The 10,000-nt window shown below is 36.4% G+C and overlaps 1 protein-coding gene across 2 annotated transcripts in view; it reads left to right on the top strand.

Moving 5' to 3' along the window:
- The window catches only part of LOC106878761 (uncharacterized), a 145,346-nt gene that overhangs the window by 107,039 nt on the left and 28,307 nt on the right, over positions 1-10,000 (top strand). The gene's annotated exons all lie outside the window — the stretch shown is intronic.

Below are 10,000 nucleotides of genomic sequence, written 5' to 3'. Positions count from 1 at the left end.
CATGAGTGAAGATGAATGGAGACATAATGTTGTCATCACTAGTGATCACTCCAGACATGATGTTGACTGGATGTTTGATTTAATCACTCTCGGTACATGTTTTGGAGACCTGGCAAGCCAAAAGTTGTTCTGTGTGTTCACCATCTTATCTTGGCAGAAATTTTTCTCATCTGAGAAAAACCAAAGCATGTTTGGTTGGAGAGGATGCTTGAGTTCAAAAGCTTCATAACACGGTCTTTCCTCTTGTCCTTGAAGGCTTAGGATAAAAATTAGCCCTTCCTCATCTTCTATGAGGAATACCGAATGTCTTCATGCACTACCTGCCCGATAAGAAACTCATAGACTCCCATGTCCCTGGTAATGGACCTGATTGACTCGGAGGGGTCATTGTCAATCATGGCCTGGATCTCACCAACAAATTCAGTTCTTTTCTTATCAGAATGATCAGAGTGTCCCTATGTCATGGGGACATAAACACACTAACATCAGTTGTCAAGCAATGGTGGGGGGACAAACACAGACACACACACATATATACAACGGGCTTCTTTCAGTTTCCATCTACCAAATCCACTTACAAGACTTTGGTCAGCCCGAGGCTATAGTAGAAGACACTTGCCCAAGGTGCCACACAGTGGGACTGAACCCGGGATCATGTGGTTGCTAAGCAAGCTATTTACCACACGGCCACTCCTGCGCCTATATAATATTCACAGTGAACATCTCTTGGATATTTATTGCTTTTGTATTTGAATTCAACTTTTGTTATTGATTTGTCTGTGCATACATACATGCACACACACACACACACATGCACACACACACACACACACACACACACGCACACACACACATATATGGGCATGGTTGTAATACTAGGTTTTGTCCTTCAAAACGACAGAGCTTTGTCTATTGTTTCCATACTGTTATTACATATATTTGATGTATGTTTTAAAGTTATTGAAAATGCAGAGATTATCCAGGCTTTGGTTTTCTTTTCGTTTCCTTCAATGCTTCCAACAGTTACTTCATTTATATTAAACTATTTCACAGTTTGTCTCAGGCCCTTTCCATTTTCAAAATTGATTTTATATGTTATTTTCCATTTCTAGAGAAATCAATTTTCTTCGTATCTGAAACTCAATTATTCAATTTCCAAAGTATTCAGCACAATTAATATAAAAACACTTCCGCTTCGACTCAGAGTGTGGTCTTCCTCGCTATCAAACTTGTGTAATAAAAACCAATCAAGTGGTATTGCTCTGTGAGTAAAAAATAAAAAATTACTGACAGAAATCAGAATTGTTATAAAATCAACCGAGGCCAACCATATATCATGTAAGTTGAGAGAAAATTCTCTGTGTGTGGATATATATATATATATATATATATATATATATATATATATATATATATATATATATATATAAATATATATATATATACATACATACATACATACATACATACATACATACATCCATACATACATACATGCATACATACATGCATGCATACATACAAAATGTCCTGTTGTTGATGTTGAAATTCCAATGAAGGAGCCTCGGATCTTGGTCAGAAACCAGCTCTTTCTCCATTGGCAGGAAATTTTGAAATAAAACTGAATAATGTATAAATATATGTATGTATATATACATATATATGCATATATATGCATATATATGTGTGTGTGTATATATATATATATATATATATATATGTTATTTAAAAGAGTTCCAACTCTGTCTGTTTTTTATGTTTTATTTATATTCTTATAAAATTAATGTGGGATATGGAATATGGAATATATAATATAAATAGTAAAATGAAATGAAGTATTGAATGTCTTATTGAATATATGAAATATTGAGTATTAAATATAGAGTATTAAATATATAAGGACTAGTATACTTTCTTGCCTCATAGCATTCATCAAGGTCCTGTCTGACAGATCTGTCAATGTTTGTCCTCAACCCCCACTTGATAACCATGGTTAGTTTGTTTACATCCCTGTAATTTAGTGTTTCAGCAAAAGAGGCTAGCTGAACAAGTACCAGACTTTAAAAAATAATTACAGGTGTCAATCTAGCCAATCAAACTGTCCAAGACGGTGCCCCAGCATGGCCACAGTCCAATGACTGAAACAAGTAAAGGATATAAGAGATATGCAATGCAACTGTGAGCCCCCACCACCCTCTCACCCCCAAATCTTTATTTCTGAAATATTCTTCTAAATATTCTTGACCCTTTTGTCCATTATGCTCCTTTTTAAAATGCTAAATTTTCCATTTGTTGAGGATATTTTAGCTGCCATTTTTAGCATGGTCGATTTTTGACTGAAATGAATCTAAAACTGATGGAAGAATCTTATTTATTTTTCCGCAAAGTCACAGTCCACCTTGACCTTGGCAAATACTGTAACGAAATTTGCTACAGCAATATTAGTTCTTGTAATTATTTTCATTAGTTCTTTTAATTATTTTCATTAGTACTTTTATTTATTTGTTAGTACTTTTATTTATTTGTTAGTACTTCTATTTATTTGTTAGTACTTTTATTTATTTGTTAGTACTTCTATTTATTTGTTGGTACTTTTCCTTATTTGTTAGTACTTTTATTTATTCTTCGCCAGTGTCATGGTCCACCTTGACATTGGTAAATACGGTTATGAAGTTTGCTACAGCAGTGTTAATATTTCTGTTCTGATATCAGTTGTAAAGCATTGATTATCTATCTTTAGACATAAATCACTTCTCTGACCGATTTGAAAGAAATAAAAGAAACAAAAGTGAGCAAGGTGAAGGATTGGGAAGAGGGGGGAGGGCATGGAGTGGTGGTGGTGGTATGGTGGTAGGGGCGGGGGAATGCTGTGTGAAGAAAAATCGATGATAAATTTATATTTCAAGTTCTCACTGGCTTCATTTTAAATTATAATTTTTTGAAGAAAATTGTTTTGTGTGTGTGTGTGTGTTTGTGTATATGAGTGCATATACGTGTATGTGTGTGCGTGTTTGTGCATGCATGGGTGTGTATGTGGATGTGCGTGTACGTTTGTGTGTTTACTTTTGTGCATGTGTGTGTGTGTGTGTGTGTGTGTGTGTGTGTGTGTGTGTGTGTGTGTGAGTTTTGAATTGAATCAACATGAAAACATCCTCATCCTCCTTCACTGCATCCTTTTGCCCCCGCCCTCCTTCTCCTCTTCCTCCTCCTCCTCCTCCTCCTCCTCCTCCTCATCATCCTCCTCATCATCATCATCATCATCATCGTTGACAAAGGGCCTCTCACTCAGAGTAAAAGGTAGACTGTATGACACATGTGTACGAACAGCCATGCTACATGGCAGGGAAGAATGGTCCATGACTGCTGAGGACAAGTGTAAGCTTGCAAGGAATGAAGCCAGTATGCTCCGCTGGATGTGTAATGTCAGTGTGCATACTAGACAGAGTGTAAGTGCCTTGAGAGAAACGTTGGACCTAAGAAGCATAAGATGTGGTATGCAAGAGAGATGACTGTGCTGGTATGGTCATGTGGTACGAATGGATGAGGATAGCTGTGTGAAAAAGTGCCACACCCTAGCGGTTGAGGGAACTTGTGGAAGAGGTAGACCCAAGAAGACCTAAGATGAGGTGGTGAAGCACGACCTTCGAACATTAGGCCTCACCAAGGCAATGACTAGTGACCGAGACCTTTGGAAATATGCTGTACTTGAGAAGACCGGGCAAGCCAAGTGAGACCATAACCTGTGGCCTATGCCAGGGGTGTAACCAGCCCACTTATGCGCACTTTTCCTTCATTGGACACTAAAGTCTGCCAGTACCGCCTGACTAGGCCTCATGCCGATGGCACGTAAAAGCACCCACTACACTCTCAGAGTGGTTGGCATTAGGAAGGGCATCCAGCTGTAGAAACTCTGCCAGATCTGATTGGAGCCTGGTGAAGCTATCTGGTTGATCCGATCAATGGAACAGCCTGCTTGTGAAATTAATGTGCAAGTGGCTGAGCACTCCACAGACACATGTACCCTTAACGTAGTTCTTGGGGAGATTCAGTGTGATACAGTGTGACAAGGCTGTCCCTTTGAAATACAGGTACAACAGAAACAGGAAGAAAGAGTGAAAGAAAGTTGTGGTGAAAGAGTACAGAAGGGGGTCGCCACCATCCCCTGCCGGAGCCTCGTGGAGCTTTAGATGTTTTCGCTCAATAAACACTCACAACACCCAGTCTGGGAATTGAAACTGCGATCCTACGACCACGAGTCCGTTGCCCTAATCACTGGGCCATTGCACCTCCACGAACACATTACTAATATTATAATGAAGTAACTAATCAAAATTTAACAGATCAAAACGAATATTTATTCATTACTTTTCGTAAATGCTATAAAATATTGAGCCAAAGATATTCATCATCACCACCACCACCACCACTACCACCATCATCATCATCATCATTTAACATTCGTTTTCCATGCTGGCATGGGTTGAATGGGTTGGTAGGATACAGCAAGCTTCAGCATGGCTTCTAAGGCTGGATGCCCATACCAAAGCAGCCACAGGAGCTCAGCAGAGCTCTGCAGCTGACTACAATGGGATAAGCCAAGAATATCACATAGATTAAACTGTAGGTCAAACAAAGGTGAGAGCTTCTAGACAATCACTCAACCTGCTAGAAATAGTAGTCAAAATCTCTTGGAAATTACATCCTCATCATCTTAAAAGAGAAAAGACACAATAAAGAATATAGTTAATCTTTGAGATGGTCACAGCAGGACTGTCTTTGATGACAGATCTCATCTAACAGAGACTAAACAACAACAACAACAACCAATACAATAGGTCAATTGTAATCTTGGTTAAATTAAGACTAAAATCGAAATCTCTTGACCAAATCTCTTCAAATAAAATTATTTATTTTCTTTAATATTTAAATATTTTGATTGTAGACTTGCATTGTTGAAGAACGCTGGGAATATTAAGGTAGTTTTCAGTTTCCGAATATATTTTTCTAACTTTGGCATTTAATCAATATTTGATACTTTATGGCCAGAAAAGTACCGATACTTCTATTGATTAATGGAAAACACTATTGGTTCTATCGATAAACCATTGAATAAATTGCCCAATTACTTTGTAATAATTCCATATACACATACATATATACATACATGTGTATAAATATATATATATATATATATATATATATATATATATGCACACATACATACATATACATGTGAACACATGTATGTATGCATGTAGTTATCTCTCATTCTCTTTCTTCCTCTCTTACCATGTATGTATACGTGTGTGTGTGTGTGTTGTTAGCACCATCACTTCAATGTTCTTCAGTTACTTCCTTGATTACGTGCCAAAATGAATGTTTTGTCTCTTGGAGATTTCATGGTTGTTGCTTAAGCTTAAATCTACAGTTTTCATTTATTTCCATTTTGGCATGAAAAATTTCTCCAAGAACAATCTTCAAAAGAGGATGAAAGGATTGTGAACAAGAAAGAGATCAGAGATGTTACTATTAACACTCGTATATACACTTTCATTTAAAATTAGATATTTTCTTCGTTGGTGTGATGTGAGAGATTCTGCGTACTGAGAGACGGCTGTAGACAAAGCCAAACTCAAATTCTATGGAGAATTTGGTGAGATTAACAACAAAATATCAGGTCAAATGTTTGTTTGAATCTACTAAAATGTTTGCATGGAATAGTCATGGTTTTACTGACGAAGGAGAATTAGCAATTGAGGAAGGAATTACACAAAGTTGATCCATTCAGTAGGGCAGTGCTTCTCAGCCCTTTTTCCCCACCGGATGCCTTTGATTCCCATTTCATTCTGATGCTCCCACCCCAAAGCCATTTGATGTTTAAAAACTCGTTTTATAGATACTTCTTTAAAAAATTTCTATTTTGCTTTTCATACATCAACTTATGTAGGTTAAACTATGTAAAATGTTAGAGAAAGAAATTTAGTTGTTTCTTGCAATACAAACATTTAAAGCAAGACTTTTTTTCATTAACCCTTAAAATACTTCTTGTGAAATCCCCAATTTACTATTTTGCTTTTGTGGGGATACCCCAGAATCTTCAAGAGATCCTGATTGAAAACTATTACTATAAAGCAGTGGTTCCCAAACTTTCCTGGGCTGCTGCCCCCTTAACACCCAGGCCACATCCTTAGTGCTCCCACCCCGACTAACCATCACAAACATAGACCTCTTTCTGAAACAAATTCAAAGCAACAGTATTTCACAAATAAAACTTAACCTAATGAACCCATTATTTTGTTGTTTTTACATGAATCGCTACCTTATTACAGCCCCACTTTTTACATGAATCGTTACCCTATTATCACCCCCATTTTTCTTCAACGCCACCTTGGAACTTTCCACCACCCCCAGGGGGCAATACCACCCACTTTGGGAACCACTGCTATGGAAGATAGTCAGCTATATAGTTGAAGAGGAGCCACTAAAGGTTTGAAAGAAAGAAAAAATAACTTAAACAATTTATCTATAGTCACTGGTATCTGGTAAAGTATCCAGATATATGCTAACCATACTTGTACAAGGAGAGATGTAAAATGATAATGATGGTATTGGTGGTGGTGTTGGTGGTGATGATGATGATGATGAAGAAGTTGATGATGGTCATGATGATGATGGAGGTGGTGCTGGTGTTGTTGCTGGTTCAAAACTAATCCTTCTTCTTTACATATAATCCACATGTAAAAACTTCAAACAAATTCTTTTATAATTTTTTATGGCAAACCTGCTTGAAACCCCACTTCTATGATATAAAATCTCTTGTTTGAAAGCGTTTATCTTTAAATTAAAACATTCTGTCATAATTGTATGTGAGAATCTTTTAAGACATGTCACAACCAGCAGCTTGTTAATGAAAATGTTCATTATTTTACAAAAATTGATTAAAATATATGGATTGTGCATTTCATAGAGAAATGCGGTAATGGCAATATTTAATTTACATAAAAATACCTTTAAAAAATAGGTTTTATGTCAAAGAATCACCACCAGAATTGGTTTTAAGCAGATTGGTATCAAAAAGCAGTTAAGAGGATCTGCTAAGAACGTCTTTATATGTAGTTTATATCAAGACAAGATGGATTGGTCTCAATATTCATTGCTACCACTACTATCATCACCACCACCACTATTGTCATCTTCGTCATCTTTATTTTCATCTGTTTTACTCTGCACATATTGGTATGACTAGCCTATGTCCATCTACACCAGATACTTTTAGGACCTCATCTGATGGTTCAAGTTATTTTCTTCAAGCCCTTAATCACCCTTTCAATCGCATGGCCATCCTTTAATTGGTCCCTGCCTAATATCATATATTGCTCTTCCACTCTTTCTCCTATTCTTTTCCAGGAATGTCACTTAAGCTTTTATGGCTCCATCTACCCTACCATTCCACCACAATGTCACTTACCATCTGCTGGAGCCTGATTCCATCCAAAGACATTGTCTGTGTAGAAAGTTGCTGTCTATGTTATGAGTTTGTAACGACAGAATATTTGATTGGCTGAGAGAAGAACAAAAAAAAAAACAATGTGAGATTCATATAGGAAAATATTTATTTTATCATTAACAAGAAATGCTGTCATTGCAATGACAATAGATAAAAGAGATTTACAGCAGTCAGTTTGTGTGTGTTGTTGTGAGATGCGTATGCTAACAATGGTAGTGGACTATAGTAATTATTGAATTCCATAGCTGAAGTGAGTGGTGTAAGTTCCTGCAGACGTTTGGTTAGGCTGTGTTACAACTACTAATTACCAGACAAACAATTCATATATATATATATATATATATATATATATATATATATATATACCCAATGGTCTGTCAAAGAAAAGGTACCAAAGACAAAATTGTTAATGACATTCCAATATGTTGTTTATCCCAAAATTGCTTATTTGTTGTTGTTTTTTTATAATAACTGGGTTTCTAATGAGTTAAAAGTAAAAAAAAGTTCTTCATGTGTTTGTCAAGTACCTGAATGGTTAGTTGCTTGCTGACGTCATCAATCCCTGACAAGTTCTTGTTTCATGTTTATGATTGCTTCCACATCTGGACACAGTGGTTTTGGATTCAATTCCTGAGTAGTGAGTTGGTGGTTGGCACTTTGCTGCCATTCCTGCTACAAGTCCGTCTTGTTGTTTTTGTCATAGACATCACCTGAGTCTCATATGACCAAGAGATCTTTCAGCTTGCTCTTCTTAGTCCACTGTCTCTAATCACTGGTCAACACAGGCTGTTCCGTTGATCGGATCAACTGGAACCCTCATCGTTGAAACCGACGGAGTGCCATGACAATATAATGTCTGTGTAGTTATTACAGTCATTGTTGTTACTATTATATAACATCTTTATAATAATGGTAACAGATGTTCTCATTATTGATTCCATTCTTTTATTAGAAGCGGAATTTACTGCCGTTTTTGTTATTGTCTATATTATTCTTATACTTGTATTGGTGTTAATGTTGTCGTTGTTATTACTGCTTTTCTGGCAGTTTTTTTGTGGTTCTTGTCATCCAATCACAAGTTGGCCTTAATCATGCAGGCCTATTAATAAAAACGGAATTTCAGCCACAACTACACCATCTTTCACCAAATGTATAAGGAATTCTCAGGACTTTGTTAAATAATCCTTTCTACTAAAAGCACAAGGCCTTTCCTTCTCTCTCTCTCTCTCTTTCTCTCCCTTTCTCTCTCTTTCTCTCTCTTTCTCTCTCTCTCTCTCTCTCTCTCTCTCTCTCTCTCTCTCTCTCTCTCTATCTCTCTATCTATCTATCTATCTATCTCTGCTCTGTCAAGCATCTCCCACACATTTCATAACTAAACAACCACCACTTCTCAATTTTATTATACCACTTTCCTTTTTTTATGGCTATAAATTTATTAAAAATATCAAATTGCAAATTTAAAGACATTTGAATTATGTTACAACTTTTGGAGTTCAGAATAAAGTAAAGTAAAAAAGCTGTTGGGTTTATACCTCAAAAATAAACAATAATTTCTACTTGGCTGCTGTCATCATCTGAGAACAGAATTGGCACATGTTATATTCCTTCCTTCCTGGAACCAATCTGTATTTGTCCATTCCTATTGCTTGACAAATGTATGTATGTATGTATGTAGGTAGGTATGTATGTATATATATATGTATATATGTATGTATGTGTGTATGTATGTATGTATGCATGTATGTATGTATGTATGTATGGCCTTACTCTGTCAGTTATGATGATGAGGATTCCAGTTAATCCAGTTAACAAAACAGCCATCTTATAAAATTAATGTGTAAGTGGCTGAGCACTCCACAGACGAGTGTACTCTTAATGTGATTGTTGGGGAGATTCAGTGTGACATAGAGTGTGACATGGCTGACCCTTTGAAATACAGGTACAACTCATAATTGCCAACTGAATGGATTGGGACAACATGAAATAAAGTGTCTTGCTGAAGGGCACATTTTGCAGCTGGGTATAGAACCCACGACTTTACAATCACAAGCCAAATACCTTGGTCATTAAACCATGCACTTTCTATACACACATGCATGCTTGCACAGACACACACACACACACACACACACACACACACACATCTGCATGTGGAAAAAGCAAAATAGGCTGAGAGAGAAAGAAACAGAAAGAAAAAGGAGATGAAGATAAATAGATGTGTGTATGTATGTATATATATATATATATATATATAGGTTGAGGAGGGTATTGGATTACTTTGCACGAATTTCTACACGGATATTTACCACTGGAATGAAACTACACTTCAAGTACTGTTCTCTCTTTTTTCAGCACATCACACTCTTTACCACTTCATACTAAAAATATCCGCCTATAGATATAATAATAGATTACTTTATTTTTTCTGTCTCCGATGAAGGGAAGTACTGGATCTTCCCAGAAACAGCTGTAAGACTCTATCCATAAAATTCT

Source organism: Octopus bimaculoides, chromosome 4 (genome assembly GCF_046866305.1).
Source record: "Octopus bimaculoides isolate indiv1 chromosome 4, ASM4686630v1, whole genome shotgun sequence".
NCBI classification, from domain to species: domain Eukaryota; kingdom Metazoa; phylum Mollusca; class Cephalopoda; order Octopoda; family Octopodidae; genus Octopus; species Octopus bimaculoides.
The sequence above is the reverse complement of the archived record's forward strand: the minus strand, read 5'-3'. Positions and strand labels throughout refer to the sequence as shown.